The following is a 24046-nucleotide window of genomic DNA, read 5'->3' as shown; positions in this document are numbered from 1 at the left end:
TCTGAAGAAATGTTCTGACGGTGGTGAGAGTGGAGCAGGACTGTCCCCGTGGCGCCATTGGCTAGCGCGATCGGCTGTTAACCAAAACGTTAGTTGGAGGTTCGAGCCCTCCCGGGTGGGGTGTGTTGCTTTTTTCTTTGCGCTGATAGCTTCGAAGATATTTTCCGATGGTGGTGAGCGTGGAGTACGATTGTCTCCGTTGCGCAATTGGCTAGCGCGATCGGCCGTTAACCGAAAGGTTGGAGGTTCGAGCCCACCTGGTGGTGATGCGGCGCTTTTTTTTTCTTTGGGCTGATAGCTTGAAAGATATGTTCATATGGTGGTGAGAGTGGAGCAGGACTGTCTCCGTGGCGCAATTGGCCAGCGCGATCGGCTGTTAACCGAAAAGTTGGAGGTTCGAGCCCTCCCGGGAGTGGTGTGTTGCTTTTTTCTTTGTGCTGATAGCTTTGAAGATATGTTCCGATGGTGGTAAGAGTGGAGCGCGACTGTCTCCGTGGCGCAATTGGCTAGTGTGATCGGCTGTTAACCAAAAGGTTGGAGGTTCGAGCCCACCCGGTGGTGGTTCGGCGCTTTTTTTTCTTTGGGCTGATAGCTTTGAAGATATGTTCTGATGGAGGTGAGAAGGGAGCAAGTTTGTCTCCGTGGCGCAATGGGCTAGCCCGATCGGCTGTTAACCGAAAGGTTGGAGTTTCGAGCCCGCCCGGGAGTGGTGTGTTGCTTTTTTCTTTGCGCTGATAGCTTTGAAGATATGTTCTGATGGTGGTGAGAGTGGAGCAGGAGTGTCTCCGTGGCGCAATTGGCTAGCGCGATCGGCTGTTAACCGAAAGTTTGGAGGTTCGAGCCCACCCGGTGGTGGTGCGGCGCTTTTTTTTTCTTTGTGCTGATAGCTTTGAAGATATGTTCTGATGGTGGTGAGAGTGAAGCAAGACTGTCTCCGTGGCGCAATGGGCTAGCGCGATCGGCTGTTAACCGAAAGGTTGGAGTTTCGAGCCCTCCCGGTGGTGGTGCGGCGCTTTTTTTTCTTTGGGGTGATAGCTCTAAATAAATGTTTTGACGGTTGGTAGAGTGGAGCAGGACTGTCTCCGTGGCGCATTTGGCTTGCGCGATCGGCTGTTAACCGAAAAGTTGGAGGTTCGAGCCCACCCGGTGGTGGTGCGGCGCTTTTTTTTCTTTGCATTTTCTTTGAAGATATGTTCTGATGGTGGTGAGAGTGGAGCAAGACTGTCCCCGTGGCGCAATGGGCTACCGCGATCGGCTGTTAACCGAAAGGTTGGAGTTTCAAGCCCTCCCGGGAGTGGTGTGTTGCTTTTTTCTTTGCACTGATAGCTTTGAAGATATGTTGTGATGGTGGCGAAAGTGGAGCAGGACTGTCTCCGTGGCGCAAATGGCTTGCGCGATCGGCTGTTAACCGAAAGGTTGGAGTTTCGAGCCCTTCCGGGAGTGGTGTGTTGCTTTTTTTCTTTGTGGTAATAGCTTTTAAGATATGTTCTGATGGTGGTGAGAGTGGAGCACGACTGTCTCAATGGCGCAATTGGCTAGCGCGATCGGCTGTTAACCGAAAGGTTGGAGTTTCGAGCCCACCCGGTGGTGGTGCGGCGCTTTTTTTCTTTGGGCTGATAGCTTTGAAGATATGTTCTGATGGTGGTGAGAGCGGAGCAAGACTGTCTCCGTGGCGCAAAGGGCTAGCGCGATCGGCTGTTAACCGAAAGGTTCGAGTTTCGAGCCCTCCCGGGAGTGGTGTGTTGCTTTTTTCTTTGCGCTGATAGCTTTGAAGATATGTTTTGATGGTGGTGAGAGTGGAGCACGACTGTCTCCGTGGCGCAGTTGGCTAGCGCGATCGGCTGTTAACCGAAAGGTTGGAGTTTCGAGCCCTCCCGGTGGTTTTGGTTTGGTTTGGAAAAACTTTATTGATTTGGTTTGGTGGTGCGGCGCTTTTTTTTCTTTGGGGTGATAGCTCTAAATAAATGTTTTGACGGTGGTGAGAGTGGAGCAGGACTGTCTCCGTGGCGCAATTGGCTTGCGCGATCGGCTGTTAACCGAAAGGTTGGAGGTTCGAGCCCACCCGGTGGTGGTGCGGCGCTTTTTTTTCTTTGCACTGATAGCTTTGAAGATATGTTCTGATGGTGGTGAGAGTGGAGCAAGACTGTCCCCGTGGCGCAATGGGCTACCGCAATCGGCTGTTAACCGAAAGGTTGGAGTTTCAAGCCCTCCCGGGAGTGGTGTGTTGCTTTTTTCTTTGCACTGATAGCTTTGAAGATATGTTGTGATGGTGGTGAAAGTGGAGCAGGACTGTCTCCGTGGCGCAAATGGCTTGCGCGATCGGCTGTTAACCGAAAGGTTGGAGTTTCGAGCCCTTCCGGGAGTGGTGTGTTGCTTTTTTTCTTTGTGGTAATAGCTTTTAAGATATGTTCTGATGGTGGTGAGAGTGGAGCAGGACTGTCTCCATGGCGCAATTGGCTAGCGCGATCGGCTGTTAACCGAAAGGTTGGAGTTTCGAGCCCACCCGATGGTGGTGCGGCGCTTTTTTTTCTTTGCACTGATAGCTTTGAAGATATGTTCTGATGGTGGTGAGAGTGGAGCAAGACTGTCTCCGTGGCGCAATTGGCTAGCGCGATTGGCTGTTAACCGAAAGGTTGGAGTTTCGAGCCCTCCCGGGAGTGGTGTGTTGCTTTTTTTCTTTGCACTGATAGCTTTGAAGATATGTTCTGATGGTGGTGAGAGTGGGGCAGGACTGTCTTCGTGGCGCAATTGGCTTGCGCGATCGGCTGTTAACCGAAAGGTTGGAGGTTCGAGCACCCCCCGGTGGTGGTGGGGCGCTTTTTTTTCTTTGGGCTGATAGCTTTGAAGATATGTTCTGATGGTGGTGAGAAGGGAGCAAGGCCGTCTCCGTGGCGCAATGGGCTAGCGCGATCGGCTGTTAACCGAAAGGTTGGAGTTTCGAGCCCTCCCGGGTGTGGTGTGTTGCTTTTTTTGTGGTAATAGCTTTGAAGATATGTTCTGAAGGTCGTGAGAGTAGAGCAGGACTGTCTCCATGGCGCAATTGGCTAGCGCGATCGGCTGTTAACCGAACGGTTGGAGTTTCGAGCCCACCCGGTGGTGGTGCTGCGCTTTTTTTTGGGCTGATAGCTCTGAAGAAATGTTCTGATGGTGGTGAGAGTGGAGCAGGACTGTCTCCGTGGCGCTATTGGCTAGCGCGATCGGCTGTTAACCGAAAGGTTGGAGGTTCGAGCCCACCCGGTGGCGGTGCGGCGCTTTTACTTTCTTTGGGGCGATAGCTCTGAAGAAATGGTCTGACGGTGGTGAGAGTGGAGCACGACTGTCTCTGTGGCGCAATTGGCTAGCGCGATCGGCTGTTAATTGAAAGGTTGGAGGTTCGAGCCCACCCGGTGGTGGTGCGGCGCTTTTTTTCTTTGGGCTGATAGCTCTGAAGAAATGTTCTGACGGTGGTGAGAGTGGAGCAGGACTGTCCCCGTGGCGCCATTGGCTAGCGCGATCGGCTGTTAACCAAAAAGTTGGAGGTTCGAGCCCTCCCGGGTGGGGTGTGTTGCTTTTTTCTTTGCGCTGATAGCTTCGAAGATATTTTCCGATGGTGGTGAGCGTGGAGCACGATTGTCTCCGTTGCGCAATTGGCTAGCGCGATCGGCCGTTAACCGAAAGGTTGGAGGTTCGAGCCCACCTGGTGGTGATGCGGCGCTTTTTTTTTCTTTGGGCTGATAGCTTGAAAGATATGTTCATATGGTGGTGAGAGTGGAGCAGGACTGTCTCCGTGGCGCATTTGGCTTGCGCGATCGGCTGTTAACCGAAAGGTTGGAGTTTCGAGCCCTTCCGGGAGTGGTGTGTTGCTTTTTTTCTTTGTGGTAATAGCTTTTAAGATATGTTCTGATGGTGGTGAGAGTGGAGCAGGACTGTCTCAATGGCGCAATTGGCTAGCGCGATCGGCTGTTAACCGAAAGGTTGGAGTTTCGAGCCCACCCGGTGGTGGTGCGGCGCTTTTTTTTCTTTGGGCTGATAGCTTTGAAGATATGTTCTAATGGTGGTGAGAGCGGAGCAAGACTGTCTCCGTGGCGCAAAGGGCTAGCGCGATCGGCTGTTAACCGAAAGGTTCGAGTTTCGAGCCCTCCCGGGAGTGGTGTGTTGCTTTTTTCTTTGCGCTGATAGCTTTGAAGATATGTTCTGATGGTGGTGAGAGTGGAGCAGGACTGTCTCCGTGGCGCAATGGGCTAGCGCGATCGGCTGTTAACCGAAAGGTTGGAGTTTCGAGCCCTCCCGGTGGTGGTGCGGCGCTTTTTTTCTTTGGGGTGATAGCTCTGAATAAATGTTTTGACGGTGGTGAGAGTGGAGCAGGACTGTCTTCGTGGTGCAATTGGCTTACGCGTTCGGCTGTTAACCGAAAGGTTGGAGGTTCGAGCCCTCCCGGGAGTGGTGTGTTGCTTTTTTCTTTGCGCTGATAGCTTTGAAGATATGTTTTGATGGTGGTGAGAGTGGAGCACGACTGTCTCCGTGGCGCAGTTGGCTAGCGCGATCGGCTTTTAACCGAAAGGTTGGAGGTTCGAGCCCACCCGGTGATGGTGTGGCGCTTTTTTTCTTTGTGCTGATAGCTTTGAAGATATGTTCTGATGGTGCTGAGAGTGGAGCAGGACTGTCTCCATGGCGCAATTGGCTAGCGCGATCGGCTGTTAACCGAAAGGTTGGAGGTTCGAGCCTACCCGGGGGTGGTGCGGCGCTTTTTTTTCTTTGGGGCGATAGCTCTGAAGAAATGGTCTGACGGTGGTGAGAGTGGAGCACGACTGTCTCTGTGGCGCAATTGGCTAGCGCGATCGGCTTTTAACCGAAAAGTTAGAGGTTCGAGCCCACCCGGTGGTGGTGCGGCGCTTTTTTTCTGGGGGCTGATAGCTTTGAAGATATGTTCTGGTGGTGGTGAGAGTAGAGCAGGACTGTCTCCGTGACGCAATTGGCTAGCGTGATCGGCTGTTAACAGAAAATTTGGAGGTTCGAGCCCACCCGGTGGTGGTGCGGCGCTTTTTTTTCTTTGGGCTGATAGATTTGAAGATATGTTCTGATGGTGGTGAGAGCAGAGCTGGACTGTCTCCGTGGCGCAATTGGCTAGCGCGATCGGCTGTTAACCGAAAGATTGGAGTTTCGAGCCCTCCCGGGAGTGGTGTGTTCCTTTTTTCTTTGCGCTGATAGCTTTGAAGATATGTTCTGATGGTGGTGAGTGTGGAGCACGACTGTCTCCGTGGCGCAGTTGGCTAGCGCGATCGGCTGTTAACCGAAAGGTTGGAGGTTCGAGCCCACCCGGTGATGATGTGGCGCTTTTTTTTCTTTGTGCTGATAGCTTTGGAGATATGTTCTGACGGTGGTGAGAGTGGAGCAGGACTGTCCCCGTGGCGCCATTGGCTAGTGCGATCGGCTGTTAACCAAAAAGTTGGAGGTTCGAGCCCTCCCGGGTGGGGTGTGTTGCTTTTTTCTTTGCGCTGATAGCTTCGAAGATATTTTCCGATGGTGGTGAGCGTGGAGCATGATTGTCTCCGTTGCGCAATTGGCTAGCGCGATCGGCCGTTAACCGAAAGGTTGGAGGTTTGAGCCCACCTGGTAGTGGTGCGGCGCTTTTTTTTCTTTGGGCTGATAGCTTTGAAGATATGTTCTGATGGTGTTGAGAGTGGAGCAAGGCTATCTCCGTGGCTCAATGGGCTAGCGCGATCGGCTGTTAACCGAAAGGTTGGAGTTTCGAGCCCTCCCAGGAGTGGTGTGTTGCTTTTTTCTTGGTAGTAATAGCTTTGAATTATTTTCTGATGGTGGTGAGAGTGGAGCAGGACTGTCTCCATGGCGCAATTGGCTAGCGCGATCGGCTGTTAACCAAAAGGTTGGAGTTTCGAGCCCACCCGGGGGTGGTGCGGCGCTTTTTTTTCTTTGTGCTGATAGCTTTGAAGATATGTTCTGATGGTGGTGAGAGTGGAGCAGGACTGTCTCCGTGGCGCAATTGGCTTGCGCGATGGCTGTTAACCAAAAGGTTGGAGTTTCGAGCCCACCCTGTGGTGGTGCGGCGCTTTTTTTTGTGCTGATAGCTTTGAAGATATGTTCTGATGGTGGTGAGAGTGGAGCAGGACTGTCTCCTTGGCGCAATTGGCTTGCGCGATTGGCTGTTTAACGAAAGGTTGGAGGTTCGAGCCCACCCGGTGGTGGTGCGGTGCTTTTGTTTCTTTGGGCTGATAGCTTTGAAGATATGTTCTGATGGCGGTGAGAGTGGAGCAGGACTGTCTCCCTGGCGCAATTGGCTAGCGCAATCGGCTGTTAACCGAAAGGTTGGAGGTTCGAGCCCACCCGGTGGTGGTGCGGCGCTTTTTTTTCTTTGAGCTGATAGCTTTGAAGATATGTTCTGGTGGTGGTGAGAGTGGAGCAAGACTGTCCCCGTGGCGCAATGGGTTAGCCCGATCGGCTGTTAACCGAAAGGTTGGAGTTTCAAGCCATCCCGGGAGTGGTGTGTTGCTTTTTTCTTTGCACTGATAGCTTTGAAGATATGTTGTGATGGTGGTGAGAGTGGAGCAGGACTGTCTCCGTGGCGCAATTGGCTAGCGCGATCGGCTGTTAACCGAACGGTTGGAGGTTCGAGCCCACCCGGTGGTGGTGCGGTGCTTTTTCTTTCTTTGGGGCGATAGCTCTGAAGAAATGGTCTGACGGTGGTGAGAGTGGAGCACGACTGTCCCCGTGGCGGAATGGGCTAGCGCGATCGGCTGTTAACCGAAAGGTTGGAGTTTCCAGCCCTCCCGGGAGTGGTGTGTTGCTTTTTTCTTTGCACTGATAGCTTTGAAGATATGTTCTGATGGTGGTGAGAGTGGAGCAGGACTGTCTCCTTGGCGCAATTGGCTTGCGCGATTGGCTGTTTAACGAAAGGTTGGAGGTTCGAGCCCACCCGGTGGTGGTGCGGTGCTTTTGTTTCTTTGGGCTGATAGCTTTGAAGATATGTTCTGATGGCGGTGAGAGTGGAGCAGGACTGTCTCCCTGGCGCAATTGGCTAGCGCAATCGGCTGTTAACCGAAAGGTTGGAGGTTCGAGCCCACCCGGTGGTGGTGCGGCGCTTTTTTTTCTTTGAGCTGATAGCTTTGAAGATATGTTCTGGTGGTGGTGAGAGTGGAGCAAGACTGTCCCCGTGGCGCAATGGGTTAGCCCGATCGGCTGTTAACCGAAAGGTTGGAGTTTCAAGCCCTCCCGGGAGTGGTGTGTTGCTTTTTTCTTTGCGCTGATAGCTTTGAAGATATGTTTTGATGGTGGTGAGAGTGGAGCACGACTGTCTCCGTGGCGCAGTTGGCTAGCGCGATCGGCTTTTAACCGAAAGGTTGGAGGTTCGAGCCCACCCGGTGATGGTGTGGCGCTTTTTTTCTTTGTGCTGATAGCTTTGAAGATATGTTCTGATGGTGCTGAGAGTGGAGCAGGACTGTCTCCATGGCGCAATTGGCTAGCGCGATCGGCTGTTAACCGAAAGGTTGGAGGTTCGAGCCTACCCGGGGGTGGTGCGGCGCTTTTTTTTCTTTGGGGCGATAGCTCTGAAGAAATGGTCTGACGGTGGTGAGAGTGGAGCACGACTGTCTCTGTGGCGCAATTGGCTAGCGCGATCGGCTTTTAACCGAAAAGTTAGAGGTTCGAGCCCACCCGGTGGTGGTGCGGCGCTTTTTTTCTGGGGGCTGATAGCTTTGAAGATATGTTCTGGTGGTGGTGAGAGTAGAGCAGGACTGTCTCCGTGACGCAATTGGCTAGCGTGATCGGCTGTTAACAGAAAATTTGGAGGTTCGAGCCCACCCGGTGGTGGTGCGGCGCTTTTTTTTCTTTGGGCTGATAGATTTGAAGATATGTTCTGATGGTGGTGAGAGCAGAGCTGGACTGTCTCCGTGGCGCAATTGGCTAGCGCGATCGGCTGTTAACCGAAAGATTGGAGTTTCGAGCCCTCCCGGGAGTGGTGTGTTCCTTTTTTCTTTGCGCTGATAGCTTTGAAGATATGTTCTGATGGTGGTGAGTGTGGAGCACGACTGTCTCCGTGGCGCAGTTGGCTAGCGCGATCGGCTGTTAACCGAAAGGTTGGAGGTTCGAGCCCACCCGGTGATGATGTGGCGCTTTTTTTTCTTTGTGCTGATAGCTTTGGAGATATGTTCTGACGGTGGTGAGAGTGGAGCAGGACTGTCCCCGTGGCGCCATTGGCTAGTGCGATCGGCTGTTAACCAAAAAGTTGGAGGTTCGAGCCCTCCCGGGTGGGGTGTGTTGCTTTTTTCTTTGCGCTGATAGCTTCGAAGATATTTTCCGATGGTGGTGAGCGTGGAGCATGATTGTCTCCGTTGCGCAATTGGCTAGCGCGATCGGCCGTTAACCGAAAGGTTGGAGGTTTGAGCCCACCTGGTAGTGGTGCGGCGCTTTTTTTTCTTTGGGCTGATAGCTTTGAAGATATGTTCTGATGGTGTTGAGAGTGGAGCAAGGCTATCTCCGTGGCTCAATGGGCTAGCGCGATCGGCTGTTAACCGAAAGGTTGGAGTTTCGAGCCCTCCCAGGAGTGGTGTGTTGCTTTTTTCTTGGTAGTAATAGCTTTGAATTATTTTCTGATGGTGGTGAGAGTGGAGCAGGACTGTCTCCATGGCGCAATTGGCTAGCGCGATCGGCTGTTAACCAAAAGGTTGGAGTTTCGAGCCCACCCGGGGGTGGTGCGGCGCTTTTTTTTCTTTGTGCTGATAGCTTTGAAGATATGTTCTGATGGTGGTGAGAGTGGAGCAGGACTGTCTCCGTGGCGCAATTGGCTTGCGCGATGGCTGTTAACCAAAAGGTTGGAGTTTCGAGCCCACCCTGTGGTGGTGCGGCGCTTTTTTTTGTGCTGATAGCTTTGAAGATATGTTCTGATGGTGGTGAGAGTGGAGCAGGACTGTCTCCTTGGCGCAATTGGCTTGCGCGATTGGCTGTTTAACGAAAGGTTGGAGGTTCGAGCCCACCCGGTGGTGGTGCGGTGCTTTTGTTTCTTTGGGCTGATAGCTTTGAAGATATGTTCTGATGGCGGTGAGAGTGGAGCAGGACTGTCTCCCTGGCGCAATTGGCTAGCGCAATCGGCTGTTAACCGAAAGGTTGGAGGTTCGAGCCCACCCGGTGGTGGTGCGGCGCTTTTTTTTCTTTGAGCTGATAGCTTTGAAGATATGTTCTGGTGGTGGTGAGAGTGGAGCAAGACTGTCCCCGTGGCGCAATGGGTTAGCCCGATCGGCTGTTAACCGAAAGGTTGGAGTTTCAAGCCATCCCGGGAGTGGTGTGTTGCTTTTTTCTTTGCACTGATAGCTTTGAAGATATGTTGTGATGGTGGTGAGAGTGGAGCAGGACTGTCTCCGTGGCGCAATTGGCTAGCGCGATCGGCTGTTAACTGAACGGTTGGAGGTTCGAGCCCACCCGGTGGTGGTGCGGTGCTTTTTCTTTCTTTGGGGCGATAGCTCTGAAGAAATGGTCTGACGGTGGTGAGAGTGGAGCACGACTGTCCCCGTGGCGGAATGGGCTAGCGCGATCGGCTGTTAACCGAAAGGTTGGAGTTTCCAGCCCTCCCGGGAGTGGTGTGTTGCTTTTTTCTTTGCACTGATAGCTTTGAAGATATGTTCTGATGGTGGTGAGAGTGGAGCAGGACTGTCTCCGTGGCGCAATTGGCTTGCGCGATCGGCTGTTAACCGAAAGGTTGGAGGTTCGAGCCCTCCCAGGATTGGTGTGTTGCTTTTTTCTTTGTGGTAATAGCTTTGAAGATATGTTCTGATGGTTGTGAGAGTGGAGCACGACTGTCTTCATGGCGCAATTGGCTAGCGCGATCGGCTGTTAACCGAAAGGTTGGAGTTTCGAGCCCACCCGATGGTGGTGCGGCGCTTTTTTTTCTTTGTGGTGATAGCTTTGATGATATGTTCTGATGGTGGTGAGAGTGGAGCAGGACTGTCTCCGTGGCGCAATTGGCTAGCGCGATTGGCTGTTAACCGAAAGGTTGGAGTTTCGAACCCTCCCGGGAGTGGTGCGGCGCTTTTTTTTCTTTGGGGTGATAGCTCTGAAGAAATGGTCTGACGGTGGTTGAGAGGAGCACGACTGTCTCTGTGGCGCAATTGGCTAGCGCGATCGGCTGTTAACCGAAAAGTTAGAGGTTCGAGCCCACCCGGTGGTGGTGCGGCGCTTTTTTTCTGGGGGCTGATAGCTTTGAAGATATGTTCTGATGGTGGTGAGAGTAGAGCAGGACTGTCTCCGTGACGCAATTGGCTAGCGTGATCGGCTGTTAACAGAAAATTTGGAGGCTCGAGCCCACCCGGTGGTGGTGCGGCGCTTTTTTTTCTTTGGGCTGATAGCTTTGAAGATATGTTCTGATGGTGGTGAGAGTTGAGCAGGACTGTCTCCGTGGCGCAATTGGCTAGCGCGATCGGCTGTTAACCGAAAGATTGGAGTTTCGAGCCCTCCCGGGAGTGGTGTGTTCCTTTTTTCTTTGCGCTGATAGCTTTGAAGATATATTCTGATGGTGGTGAGTGTGGAGCAGGACTGTCTCCGTGGCGCAATTGGCTTGCGCGATCGGCTGTTAACCGAAAGAATGGAGGTTCGAGCCCACCCGGTGGTGGTGCGGCGCTTTTATTTCTTTGCGCTGATAGCTTTGAAGATATGTTCTGATGGTGGTGAGAGTGTAGCAAGACTGTCCCCGTGGCGCAATGGGCAAGCACGATCGGCTGTCAACCGAAATGTTGGAGTTTCGAGCCCACCCGGTGGTGGTGCGGCGTTTTTTTTCTCTGCGTTGATTGTTTGAAGATGTGTTCCGATGGTGGTGAGAGTGGAGCAAGACTGTCTCCGTGGCGCAATGGGCTAGCGCGATCGGCTGTTAACCGAAAGGTTGGAATTGCGAGCCCTCCCGGGAGTGGTGTGTTGCTTTTTTCTTTGCGGTAATAGCTTTGAAGATATGTTCTGATGGTGGTGAGAGTGCAGCAGGACTGTCTTCGTGGCGCAATTGGCTAGCGCGATCGTCTGTTAACCGAAAGGTTGGAGGTTCGAGCCCACCCGGTGGTGGTGCGGTGCTTTTTTTTCTTTGGGCTGATAGCTTTGAAGATATGTTCTGATGGTGGTGAGAGTGGAGCAGGACTGTCTCCAAGGCGCAATTGGCTAGCGCGATCGGCTGTTAACCGAAAGGTTGGAGTTTCGAGCCCACCCGGGGGTGGTGCGGCGCTTTTTTTTCTTTGTGCTGATAGCTTTGAAGATATGTTCTGATGGTGGTGAGAGTGGAGCAGGACTGTCTCCGTGGCGCAATTGGCTTGCGCGATCTGCTGTTAACCAAAAGGTTGGAGTTTCGAGCCCACCCTGTGGTGGTGCGGCGCTTTTTTTTCTTTGTGCTGATAGCTTTGAAGATATGTTCTGATGGTGGTGAGAGTGGAGCAGGACTGTCTCCTTGGCGCAATTGGCTTGCGCGATTGGCTGTTAAACGAAAGGTTGGAGGTTCGAGCCCACCCGGTGGTGGTGCGGTGCTTTTTTTTCTTTGGGCTGATAGCTTTGAAGATATGTTCTGATGGCGGTGAGAGTGGAGCAGGACTGTCTCCCTGGCGCAATTGGCTAGCGCAATCGGCTGTTAACCGAAAGGTTGGAGGTTCGAGCCCACCCGGTGGTGGTGCGGCGCTTTTTTTTCTTTGCGCTGATAGCTTTGAAGATATGTTCTGATGGTGGTGAGAGTGGAGCAAGACTGTCCCCGTGGCGCAATGGGTTAGCCCGATCGGCTGTTAACCGAAAGGTTGGAGTTTCGAGCCATCCCGGGAGTGGTGTGTTGCTTTTTTCTTTGCACTGATAGCTTTGAAGATATGTTCTGATGGTGGTGAGAGTGGAGCAGGACTGTCTCCGTGGCGCAATTGGCTAGCGCGATCGGCTGTTAACCGAAAGGTTGGAGGTTCGAGCCCACCCGGTGGTGGTGCGGTGCTTTTTCTTTCTTTGGGGCGATAGCTCTGAAGAAATGGTCTGACGGTGGTGAGAGTGGAGCACGACTGTCCCCGTGGCGGAATGGGCTAGCGCGATCGGCTGTTAACCGAAAGGTTGGAGTTTCCAGCCCTCCCGGGAGTGGTGTGTTGCTTTTTTCTTTGCACTGATAGCTTTGAAGATATGTTCTGATGGTGGTGAGAGTGGAGCAGGACTGTCTCCGTGGCGCAATTGGCTTGCGCGATCGGCTGTTAACCGAAAGGTTGGAGGTTCGAGCCCTCCCAGCATTGGTGTGTTGCTTTTTTCTTTGTGGTAATAGCTTTGAAGATATGTTCTGATGGTTGTGAGAGTGGAGCACGACTGTCTTCATGGCGCAATTGGCTAGCGCGATCGGCTGTTAACCGAAAGGTTGGAGTTTCGAGCCCACCCGATGGTGGTGCGGCGCTTTTTTTTCTTTGTGGTGATAGCTTTGATGATATGTTCTGATGGTGGTGAGAGTGGAGCAGGACTGTCTCCGTGGCGCAATTGGCTAGCGCGATTGGCTGTTAACCGAAAGGTTGGAGTTTCGAACCCTCCCGGGAGTGGTGCGGCGCTTTTTTTTTCTTTGGGGTGATAGCTCTGAAGAAATGGTTTGACGGTGGTTGAGAGGAGCACGACTGTCTCTGTGGCGCAATTGGCTAGCGCGATCGGCTGTTAACCGAAAAGTTAGAGGTTCGAGCCCACCCGGTGGTGGTGCGGCGCTTTTTTTCTGGGGGCTGATAGCTTTGAAGATATGTTCTGATGGTGGTGAGAGTAGAGCAGGACTGTCTCCGTGACGCAATTGGCTAGCGTGATCGGCTGTTAACAGAAAATTTGGAGGCTCGAGCCCACCCGGTGGTGGTGCGGCGCTTTTTTTTCTTTGGGCTGATAGCTTTGAAGATATGTTCTGATGGTGGTGAGAGTAGAGCAGGACTGTCTCCGTGGCGCAATTGGCTAGCGCGATCGGCTGTTAACCGAAAGATTGGAGTTTCGAGCCCTCCCGGGAGTGGTGTGTTCCTTTTTTCTTTGCGCTGATAGCTTTGAAGATATATTCTGATGGTGGTGAGTGTGGAGCAGGACTGTCTCCGTGGCGCAATTGGCTTGCGCGATCGGCTGTTAACCGAAAGAATGGAGGTTCGAGCCCACCCGGTGGTGGTGCGGCGCTTTTATTTCTTTGCGCTGATAGCTTTGAAGATATGTTCTGATGGTGGTGAGAGTGTAGCAAGACTGTCCCCGTGGCGCAATGGGCAAGCACGATCGGCTGTCAACCGAAATGTTGGAGTTTCGAGCCCACCCGGTGGTGGTGCAGCGTTTTTTTTTCTCTGCGTCGATTGTTTGAAGATGTGTTCCGATGGTGGTGAGAGTGGAGCAAGACTGTCTCCGTGGCGCAATGGGCTAGCGCGATCGGCTGTTAACCGAAAGGTTGGAATTGCGAGCCCTCCCGGGAGTGGTGTGTTGCTTTTTTCTTTGCGGTAATACCTTTGAAGATATGTTCTGATGGTGGTGAGAGTGCAGCAGGACTGTCTTCGTGGCGCAATTGGCTAGCGCGATCGTCTGTTAACCGAAAGGTTGGAGGTTCGAGCCCACCCGGTGGTGGTGCGGTGCTTTTTTTTCTTTGGGCTGATAGCTTTGAAGATATGTTCTGATGGTGGTGAGAGTGGAGCAGGACTGTCTCCAAGGCGCAATTGGCTAGCGCGATCGGCTGTTAACCGAAAGGTTGGAGTTTCGAGCCCACCCGGGGGTGGTGCGGCACTTTTTTTTCTTTGTGCTGATAGCTTTGATGATATGTTCTGATGGTGGTGAGAGTGGAGCAGGACTGTCTCCGTGGCGCAATTGGCTTGCGCGATCTGCTGTTAACCAAAAGGTTGGAGTTTCGAGCCCACCCTGTGGTGGTGCGGCGCTTTTTTTTCTTTGTGCTGATAGCTTTGAAGATATGTTCTGATGGTGGTGAGAGTGGAGCAGGACTGTCTCCTTGGCGCAATTGGCTTGCGCGATTGGCTGTTAAACGAAAGGTTGGAGGTTCGAGCCCACCCGGTGGTGGTGCGGTGCTTTTTTTTCTTTGGGCTGATAGCTTTGAAGATATGTTCTGATGGCGGTGAGAGTGGAGCAGGACTGTCTCCCTGGCGCAATTGGCTAGCGCAATCGGCTGTTAACCGAAAGGTTGGAGGTTCGAGCCCACCCGGTGGTGGTGCGGCGCTTTTTTTTCTTTGCGCTGATAGCTTTGAAGATATGTTCTGATGATGGTGAGAGTGGAGCAAGACTGTCCCCGTGGCGCAATGGGTTAGCCCGATCGGCTGTTAACCGAAAGGTTGGAGTTTCGAGCCATCCCGGGAGTGGTGTGTTGCTTTTTTCTTTGCACTGATAGCTTTGAAGATATGTTCTGATGGTGGTGAGAGTGGAGCAGGACTGTCTCCGTGGCGCAATTGGCTAGCGCGATCGGCTGTTAACCGAAAGGTTGGAGGTTCGAGCCCACCCGGTGGTGGTGCGGTGCTTTTTCTTTCTTTGGGGCGATAGCTCTGAAGAAATGGTCTGACGGTGGTGAGAGTGGAGCACGACTGTCCCCGTGGCGGAATGGGCTAGCGCGATCGGCTGTTAACCGAAAGGTTGGAGTTTCATGCCCTCCCGGGAGTGGTGTGTTGCTTTTTTCTTTGCACTGATAGCTTTGAAGATATGTTCTGATGGTGGTGAGAGTGGAGCAGGACTGTCTCCGTGGCGCAATTGGCTTGCGCGATCGGCTGTTAACCGAAAGGTTGGAGGTTCGAGCCCTCCCAGGATTGGTGTGTTGCTTTTTTCTTTGTGGTAATAGCTTTGAAGATATGTTCTGATGGTTGTGAGAGTGGAGCACGACTGTCTTCATGGCGCAATTGGCTAGCGCGATCGGCTGTTAACCGAAAGGTTGGAGTTTCGAGCCCACCCGATGGTGGTGCGGCGCTTTTTTTTCTTTGTGGTGATAGCTTTGATGATATGTTCTGATGGTGGTGAGAGTGGAGCAGGACTGTCTCCGTGGCGCAATTGGCTAGCGCGATTGGCTGTTAACCGAAAGGTTGGAGTTTCGAACCCTCCCGGGAGTGGTGTGTTGCTTTTTTCTTTGCACTGATAGCTTTGAAGATATGTTCTGATTGTGGTGAGAGTGGAGCAGGACTGTCTTCGTGGCGCAATTGGCTTGCGCGGACGGCTGTTAACCGAAAGGTTGGAGGTTCGAGCACCACCCGGTGGTGGTGCGGCACTTTTTTTTTTTTGCACTGATAGCTTTGACGATATGTTCTGATAGTGGTGAGAGTGGAGCAGGACTGTCTCCGTGGCGCAATTGGCTTGCGTGATCGGCTGTTAACCGAAAGGTTGGAGGTTCGTGCCCACTCGGCGGTGGTGCGGCGCTTTTTTTTCTTTGGGGTGATAGCTCTGAAGAAATGGTCTGACGGTGGTTGAGAGGAGCACGACTGTCTCTGTGGCGCAATTGGCTAGCGCAATCGGCTGTTAACCGAAAGGTTGGAGGTTCGAGCCCACCCGGTGGTGGTGCGGCGCTTTTTTTTCTTTGCGCTGATAGCTTTGAGGATATGTTCTGATGATGGTGAGTGTGGAGCAAGACTGTCCCCGTGGCGCAATGGGTTAGCCCGATCGGCTGTTAACCGAAAGGTTGGAGTTTCGAGCCATCCCGGGAGTGGTGTGTTGCTTTTTTCTTTGCACTGATAGCTTTGAAGATATGTTCTGATGGTGGTGAGAGTGGAGCAGGACTGTCTCCGTGGCGCAATTGGCTAGCGCGATCGGCTGTTAACCGAAAGGTTGGAGGTTCGAGCCCACCCGGTGGTGGTGCGGTGCTTTTTCTTTCTTTGGGGCGATAGCTCTGAAGAAATGGTCTGACGGTGGTGAGAGTGGAGCACGACTGTCCCCGTGGCGGAATGGGCTAGCGCGATCGGCTGTTAACCGAAAGGTTGGAGTTTCATGCCCTCCCGGGAGTGGTGTGTTGCTTTTTTCTTTGCACTGATAGCTTTGAAGATATGTTCTGATGGTGGTGAGAGTGGAGCAGGACTGTCTCCGTGGCGCAATTGGCTTGCGCGATCGGCTGTTAACCGAAAGGTTGGAGGTTCGAGCCCTCCCAGGATTGGTGTGTTGCTTTTTTCTTTGTGGTAATAGCTTTGAAGATATGTTCTGATGGTTGTGAGAGTGGAGCACGACTGTCTTCATGGCGCAATTGGCTAGCGCGATCGGCTGTTAACCGAAAGGTTGGAGTTTCGAGCCCACCCGATGGTGGTGCGGCGCTTTTTTTTCTTTGTGGTGATAGCTTTGATGATATGTTCTGATGGTGGTGAGAGTGGAGCAGGACTGTCTCCGTGGCGCAATTGGCTAGCGCGATTGGCTGTTAACCGAAAGGTTGGAGTTTCGAACCCTCCCGGGAGTGGTGTGTTGCTTTTTTCTTTGCACTGATAGCTTTGAAGATATGTTCTGATTGTGGTGAGAGTGGAGCAGGACTGTCTTCGTGGCGCAATTGGCTTGCGCGGACGGCTGTTAACCGAAAGGTTGGAGGTTCGAGCACCACCCGGTGGTGGTGCGGCACTTTTTTTTTTTTGCACTGATAGCTTTGACGATATGTTCTGATAGTGGTGAGAGTGGAGCAGGACTGTCTCCGTGGCGCAATTGGCTTGCGTGATCGGCTGTTAACCGAAAGGTTGGAGGTTCGTGCCCACTCGGCGGTGGTGCGGCGCTTTTTTTTCTTTGGGGTGATAGCTCTGAAGAAATGGTCTGACGGTGGTTGAGAGGAGCACGACTGTCTCTGTGGCGCAATTGGCTAGCGCGATCGGCTGTTAACCGAAAAGTTAGAGGTTCGAGCCCACCCGGTGGTGGTGCGGCGCTTTTTTTCTGGGGGCTGATAGCTTTGAAGATATGTTCTGATGGTGGTGAGAGTAGAGCAGGACTGTCTCCGTGACGCAATTGGCTAGCGCGATCGGCTGTTAACCGAAAGGTTGGAGTTTCGAGCCCACCCGGTGGTGGTGCGGCGCTTTTTTTTCTTTGGGCTGATAGCTCTGAAGAAATGTTCTGACGGTGGTGAGAATGGAGCAGGACTGTCTCCGTGGCGCAATTGGCTAGCGCAGTCGGCTGTTAACCGAAAGGTTGGAGGTTCGAGCCCTCCCGGTGGCGGTGCGGCGCTTTTTCTTTCTTTGGGGCGATAGCTCTGAAGAAATGGTCTGACGGTGGTGAGAGTGGAGCACGACTGTCTCTGTGGCGCAATTGGCTAGCGGGATCGGCTGTTAACCGAAAGGTTGGAGTTTCGAGCCCTCCCGGGAGTGGTGTGTTGCTTTTTTCTTTGCACTGATAGCTTTGAAGATATGTTCTGATGGTGGTGAGAGTGGAGCAGGACTGTCTCCGTGGCGCAATTGGCTTGCGCAATCGGCTGTTAACCGAAAGGTTGGAGGTTCGAGCCCTCCCAGGAGTGGTGTGTTGCTTTTTTCTTTGTGGTAATAGCTTTGAAGATATGTTCTGATGGTGGTGAGAGTGGAGCACGACTGTCTCCATGGCGCAATTGGCTAGCGCGATCGGCTGTTAACCGAAAGGTTGGAGTTTCGAGCCCACCCGATGGTGGTGCGGCGCTTTTTTTTCTTTGTGGTGATAGCTTTGATAATATGTTCTGATGGTGGTGAGAGTGGAGCAGGACTGTCTCCGTGGCGCAATTGGCTAGCGCGATTGGCTGTTAACCGAAAGGTTGGAGTTTCGAACCCTCCCGGGAGTGGTGTGTTGCTTTTTTCTTTGCACTGATAGCTTTGAAGATATGTTCTGATGGTGGTGAGAGTGGAGCATGACTGTCTTCGTGGCGCAATTGGCTTGCGCGATCGGCTGTTAACCGAAAGGTTGGAGGTTCGAGCACCACCCGGTGGTGGTGCGGCGCTTTTTTTTCTTTGGGGTGATAGCTCTGAAGAAATGGTCTGACGGTGGTTGAGAGAGGAGCACGACTGTCTCTGTGGCGCAATCGGCTAGCGCGATCGGCTGTTAACCGAAAAGTTAGAGGTTCGAGCCCACCCGGTGGTGGTGCGGCGCTTTTTTTCTGGGGGCTGATAGCTTTGAAGATATGTTCTGATGGTGGTGAGAGTGTAGCAAGACTGTCCCCGTGGCGCAATGGGCAAGCACGATCGGCTGTCAACCGAAATGTTGGAGTTTCGAGCCCACCCGGTGGTGGTGCGGCGTTTTTTTTCTCTGCGTTGATTGAAGAAGTGTTCCGATGGTGGTGAGAGTGGAGCAAGACTGTCTCCGTGGCGCAATGGGCTAGCGCGATCGGCTGTTAACCGAAAGGTTGGAATTGCGAGCCCTCCCGGGAGTGGTGTGTTGCTTTTTTCTTTGCGGTAATAGCTTTGAAGATATGTTCTGATGGCGGTGAGAGTGCAGCAGGACTGTCTTCGTGGCGCAATTGGCTAGCGCGATCGTCTGTTAACCGAAAGGTTGGAGGTTCGAGCCCACCCGATGGTGGTGCGGCGCTTTTTTTTCTTTGTGGTGATAGCTTTGATAATATGTTCTGATGGTGGTGAGAGTGGAGCAGGACTGTCTCCGTGGCGCAATTGGCTAGCGCGATTGGCTGTTAACCGAAAGGTTGGAGTTTCGAACCCTCCCGGGAGTGGTGTGTTGCTTTTTTCTTTGCACTGATAGCTTTGAAGATATGTTCTGATGGTGGTGAGAGTAGAGCAGGACTGTCTCCGTGACGCAATTGGCTAGCGTGATCGGCTGTTAACAGAAAATTTGGAGGCTCGAGCCCACCCGGTGGTGGTGCGGCGCTTTTTTTTTTGGGCTGATAGCTTTGAAGATATGTTCTGATGGTGGTGAGAGTAGAGCAGGACTGTCTCCGTGGCGCAATTGGCTAGCGCGATCGGCTGTTAACCGAAAGATTGGAGTTTCGAGCCCTCCCGGGAGTGGTGTGTTCCTTTTTTCTTTGCGCTGATAGCTTTGAAGATATATTCTGATGGTGGTGAGTGTGGAGCAGGACTGTCTCCGTGGCGCAATTGGCTTGCGCGATCGGCTGTTAACCGAAAGAATGGAGGTTCGAGCCCACCCGGTGGTGGTGCGGCGCTTTTATTTCTTTGCGCTGATAGCTTTGAAGATATGTTCTGATGGTGGTGAGAGTGTAGCAAGACTGTCCCCGTGGCGCAATGGGCAAGCACGATCGGCTGTCAACCGAAATGTTGGAGTTTCGAGCCCACCCGGTGGTGGTGCGGCGTTTTTTTTCTCTGCGTTGATTGTTTGAAGAAGTGTTCCGATGGTGGTGAGAGTGGAGCAAGACTGTCTCCGTGGCGCAATGGGCTAGCGCGATCGGCTGTTAACCGAAAGGTTGGAATTGCGAGCCCTCCCGGGAGTGGTGTGTTGCTTTTTTCTTTGCGGTAATAGCTTTGAAGATATGTTCTGATGGTGGTGAGAGTGCAGCAGGACTGTCTTCGTGGCGCAATTGGCTAGCGCGATCGTCTGTTAACCGAAAGGTTGGAGGTTCGAGCCCACCCGGTGGTGGTGCGGTGCTTTTTTTCTTTGGGCTGATAGCTTTGAAGATATGTTCTGATGGTGGTGAGAGTGGAGCAGGACTGTCTCCCTGGCGCAATTGGCTAGCGCGATCGGCTGTTAACCGAAAGGTTGGAGGTTCGAGCCCACCCGGTGGTGGTGCGGCGCTTGATTTTTCTTTGTGCTGATAGCTTTGAAGATATGTTCTGATGGTGGTGAGAGTGGAGCAAGACTGTCCTCGTGGCGCAATGGGCTAGCGCGATCGGCTGTAAACCGAAGGGTTGGAGTTTCGAGCCCTCCCGGGAATGGTGTGTTGCTTTTTTCTTTGCACTAATAGCTTTGAAGATATGTCCTAATGGTGGTGAAAGTGGAGCAGGACTGTCTCCGTGGCGCGATTGGCTAGCGCGATCGGCTTTTAACCGAAAGGTTGGAGGTTCGAGCCCACCCGGTGGTGGTGCGGTGCTTTTTTTCTTTGCGCTGATAGCTTTGAAGATATGTTCTGATGGTGGTGAGAGTGGAGCAAGACTGTCCCCGTGGCGCAATGGGTTAGCGCGATCGGCTGTTAACCGAAAGGTTGGAGTTTCGAGCCATCCCGGGAGTGGTGTGTTGCTTTTTTCTTTGCACTGATAGCTTTGAAGATATGTTCTGATGGTGTTGAGAGTGGAGCAGGACTGTCTCCGTGGCGCAAATGGCTAGCGCGATCGGCTGTTAACCGAAAGGTTGGAGGTTCGAGCCCACCCGGTGGTGGTGCGGCGCTTTTTCTTTCTTTGGGGCGATAGCTCTGAAGAAATGGTCTGACGGTGGTGAGAGTGGAGCACGACTGTCCCCGTGGCGGAAAGGGCTAGCGCGATCGGCTGTTAACCGAAAGGTTGGAGTTTCGAGCCCTCCCGGGAGTGGTGTGTTGCTTTTTTCTTTGCACTGATAGCTTTGAAGATATGTTCTGATGGTGGTGAGAGTGGAGCAGGACTGTCTCCATGGCGCAATTGGCTTGCGCAATCGGCTGTTAACCGAAAGGTTGGAGGTTCGAGCCCTCCCAGGAGTGGTGTGTTGCTTTTTTCTTTGTGGTAATAGCTTTGAAGATATGTTCTGATGGTGGTGAGAGTGGAGCACGACTGTCTCCATGGCGCAATTGGCTATCGCGATAGGCTGTTAACCGAAAGGTTGGAGTTTCGAGCCCACCCGATGGTAGTGTGGCGCTTTTTTTTCTTTGTGGTGATAGCTTTGATGATATGTTCTGATGGTGGTGAGAGTTGAGCAGGACTGTCTCCGTGGCGCAATTGGCTAGCGCGATTGGCTGTTAACCGAAAGGTTGGAGTTTCGAACCCTCCCGGGAGTGGTGTGTTGCTTTTTTCTTTGCACTGATAGCTTTGAAGATATGTTCTGATGGTGGTGAGAGTGGAGCATGACTGTCTTCGTGGCGCAATTGGCTTGCGCGATCGGCTATTAACCGAAAGGTTGCAGGTTCGAGCACAACCCGGTGGTGGTGCGGCGCTTTTTTTTCTTTGCACTGATAGCTTTGAAGATATGTTCTGATAGTGGTGAGAGTGGAGCAGCACTGTCTCCGTGGCGCAATTGGCTTGCGTGATCAGCTGTTAACCGAAAGGTTGGAGGTTCGAGCCCACCCGGTGGTGGTGCGGCGCTTTTTTTTCTTTGGGCTGATAGCTTTGAAGATATGTTCTGATGGTGGTGAGAATGGAGCAGGACTGTCTCCGTGGCGCAATTGGCTAGCGCGATCGGCTGTTAACCGAAAGGTTGGAGGTTCGAGCCCTCCCGGTGGCGGTGCGGCGCTTTTTCTTTCTTTGGGGCGATAGCTCTGAAGAAATGTTCTGACGGTGGTGAGAATGGAGCAGGACTGTCTCCGTGGCGCAATTGGCTAGCGCGATCGGCTGTTAACCGAAAGGTTGGAGGTTCGAGCCCTCCCGGTGGCGGTGCGGCGCTTTTTCTTTCTTTGGGGCGATAGCTCTGAAGAAATGGTCTGACGGTGGTGAGAGTTGAGCACGACTGTCTCTGTGGCGCAATTGGCTAGCGCGATCGGCTGTTAACCGAAAGGTTGGAGTTTCGAGCCCTCCCGGGAGTGGTGTGTTGGTTTTTTCTTTGCACTGATAGCTTTGAAGATATGTTCTGATGGTGGTGAGAGTGGAGCAGGACTGTCTCCGTGGCGCAATTGGCTTGCGCAATCGGCTGTTAACCGAAAGGTTGGAGGTTCGAGCCCTCCCAGGAGTGGTGTGTTGCTTTTTTCTTTGTGGTAATAGCTTTGAAGATATGTTCTGATGGTGGTGAGAGTGGAGCACGACTGTCTCCATGGCGCAATTGGCTAGCGCGATCGGCTGTTAACCGAAAGGTTGGAGTTTCGAGCCCACCCGATGGTGGTGCGGCGCTTTTTTTTCTTTGTGGTGATAGCTTTGATAATATGTTCTGATGGTGGTGAGAGTGGAGCAGGACTGTCTCCGTGGCGCAATTGGCTAGCGCGATTGGCTGTTAACCGAAAGGTTGGAGTTTCGAACCCTCCCGGGAGTGGTGTGTTGCTTTTTTCTTTGCACTGATAGCTTTGAAGATATGTTCTGATGGTGGTGAGAGTGGAGCATGACTGTCTTCGTGGCGCAATTGGCTTGCGCGATCGGCTGTTGACCGAAAGGTTGGAGGTTCGAGCACCACCCGGTGGTGGTGCGGCGCTTTTTTTTCTTTGCACTGATAGCTTTGAAGATATGTTCTGATAGTGGTGAGAGTGGAGCAGGACTGTCTCCGTGGCGCAATTGGCTTGCGTGATCAGCTGTTAACCGAAAGGTTGGAGGTTCGAGCCCACCCGGTGGTGGTGCGGCGCTTTTTTTTCTTTGGGCTGATAGCTTTGAAGATATGTTCTGATGGTGGTGAGAAGGGAGCAAGACTGTCTCCGTGGCGCAATGGGCTAGCGCGATCGGCTGTTAGCCGAAAGGTTGGAGTTTCGAGCCCACCCGGTGGTGGTGCGGCGCTTTTTTTCTTTGGGCTGATAGCTCTGAAGAAATCTTCTGACGGTGGTGAGAGTGGAGCAGGACTGTCTCCGTGGCGCAATTGGCTAGCGCGATCGGCTGTTAACCGAAAGGTTGGAGGTTCGAGCCCTCCCGGTGGCGGTGCGGCGCTTTTTCTTTCTTTGGGGCGATAGCTCTGAAGAAATGGTCTGACGGTGGTGAGAGTGGAGCACGACTGTCTCTGTGGCGCAATTGGCTAGCGCGATCGGCTGTTAACCGAAAGGATGGAGGTTCGAGCCCACCCGGTGGTGGTGCGGCGCTTTTTTTCTTTGGGCTCATAGCTCTGAAGAAATGTTCTGACGGTGGTGAGAGTGGAGCAGGACTGTCCCCGTGGCGCCATTGGCTAGCGCGATCGGCTGTTAACCAAAAAGTTGGAGGTTCGAGCCCTCCCGGGAATGGTGTGTTGCTTTTTTCTTTGCACTAATAGCTTTGAAGATATGTTCTGATGGTGGTGAAAGTGGAGCAGGACTGTCTCCGTGGCGCGATTGGCTAGCGCGATCGGCTTTTAACCGAAAGGTTGGAGGTTCGAGCCCACCCGGTGGTGGTGCGGCGCTTTTTTTCTTTGCAATAATAGCTTTGAAGTTGTGTTCTGATGGTGTTGAGAGTTGAGCAAGGCTATCTCCGTGGCGCAATGGGCTAGCGCGATCGGCTGTTAACCGAAAGGTTGGAGTGTCGAGCCCTCCCAGGAGTGGTGTGTTGCTTTTTTCTTTGTGGTAATAGCATTGAATTATGTTCTGATGGTGGTGAGAGTGGAGCAGGACTGTCTCCGTGGCCAATTGGCTTGCGCGATCGGCTGTTAACCAAAAGGTTGGAGGTTCGAGCCCTCCCAGGAGTGGTGTGTTGCTTTTTTCTTTGTGGTAATCGCTTTGAAGATATCTTCTGATGGTGGTGAGAGTGGAGCAGGACTGTCTCCATGGCGCAATTGGCTAGCGCGATCGGCTGTTAACCGAAAGGTTGGAGTTTCGAGCCCACCCGGTGGTGGTGCGGCGCTTTTTTTTCTTTGTGCTGATAGCTTTGAAGATATGTTCTGATGGTGGTGAGAGTGGAGCAGGACTGTCTCCGTGGCGCAATTGGCTAGCGCGATTGGCTGTTAAACGAATGGTTGGAGGTTCGAGCCCACCCGGTGGTGGTGCGGTGCTTTTTTTTCTTTGGGCTGATAGCTTTGAAGATATGTTCTGATGGCGGTGAGAGTGGAGCAGGACTGTCTCCCTGGCGCAATTGGCTAGCGCGATCGGCTGTTAACCGAAAGGTTGGAGGTTCGAGCCCACCCGGTGGTGGTGTGTTGCTTTTTTCTTTGTGGTAATAGCTTTGAAGATATGTTCTGATGGTGGTGAGAGTGGAGCAGGACTGTCTCCATGGCGCAATTGGCTAGCGCGATCGGCTGTTAACCGAAAGGTTTGAGTTTCGAGCCCACCTGGTGGTGGTGCGGCGCTTTTTTTCTTTGCGCTGATAGCTTTGAAGATATGTTCTGATGGTGGTGAGAGTGGAGCAAGACTGTCTCCATGGCGCAATTGGCTAGCGCGATCGGCTGTTAACCGAAAGGTTGGAGGTTCGAGCCCACCCGGTGGTGGTGCGGCGCTTTTTCTTTCTTTGGGGCGATAGCTCTGAAGAAATGGTCTGACGGTGGTGAG

General features: G+C 52.8%; 4 non-coding genes across 4 annotated transcripts; all 4 read left to right on the top strand.

Moving 5' to 3' along the window:
- The first annotated feature begins 17002 nt into the window (after positions 1-17002).
- On the top strand, positions 17003-17076 carry TRNAN-GUU (transfer RNA asparagine (anticodon GUU)). The gene has a single exon. It is a non-coding gene; the product is annotated as a tRNA-Asn (tRNA).
- Positions 17077-21115: 4039 nt separating this feature from the next.
- TRNAN-GUU (transfer RNA asparagine (anticodon GUU)) lies at positions 21116-21189 on the top strand. Its single transcript has one exon. It is a non-coding gene; the product is annotated as a tRNA-Asn (tRNA).
- A 75-nt stretch (positions 21190-21264) lies between these two features.
- On the top strand, positions 21265-21338 carry TRNAN-GUU (transfer RNA asparagine (anticodon GUU)). The gene has a single exon. It is a non-coding gene; the product is annotated as a tRNA-Asn (tRNA).
- Positions 21339-22443: 1105 nt separating this feature from the next.
- On the top strand, positions 22444-22517 carry TRNAN-GUU (transfer RNA asparagine (anticodon GUU)). Its single transcript has one exon. It is a non-coding gene; the product is annotated as a tRNA-Asn (tRNA).
- Positions 22518-24046: the final 1529 nt, after the last annotated feature.

Source organism: Rhipicephalus microplus, unplaced genomic scaffold (genome assembly GCF_043290135.1).
Source record: "Rhipicephalus microplus isolate Deutch F79 unplaced genomic scaffold, USDA_Rmic scaffold_39, whole genome shotgun sequence".
NCBI classification, from domain to species: Eukaryota; Metazoa; Arthropoda; class Arachnida; order Ixodida; family Ixodidae; genus Rhipicephalus; species Rhipicephalus microplus.
Note: the sequence above shows the minus strand (reverse complement) of the source record. Positions and strands in the feature narration are given on the sequence as shown.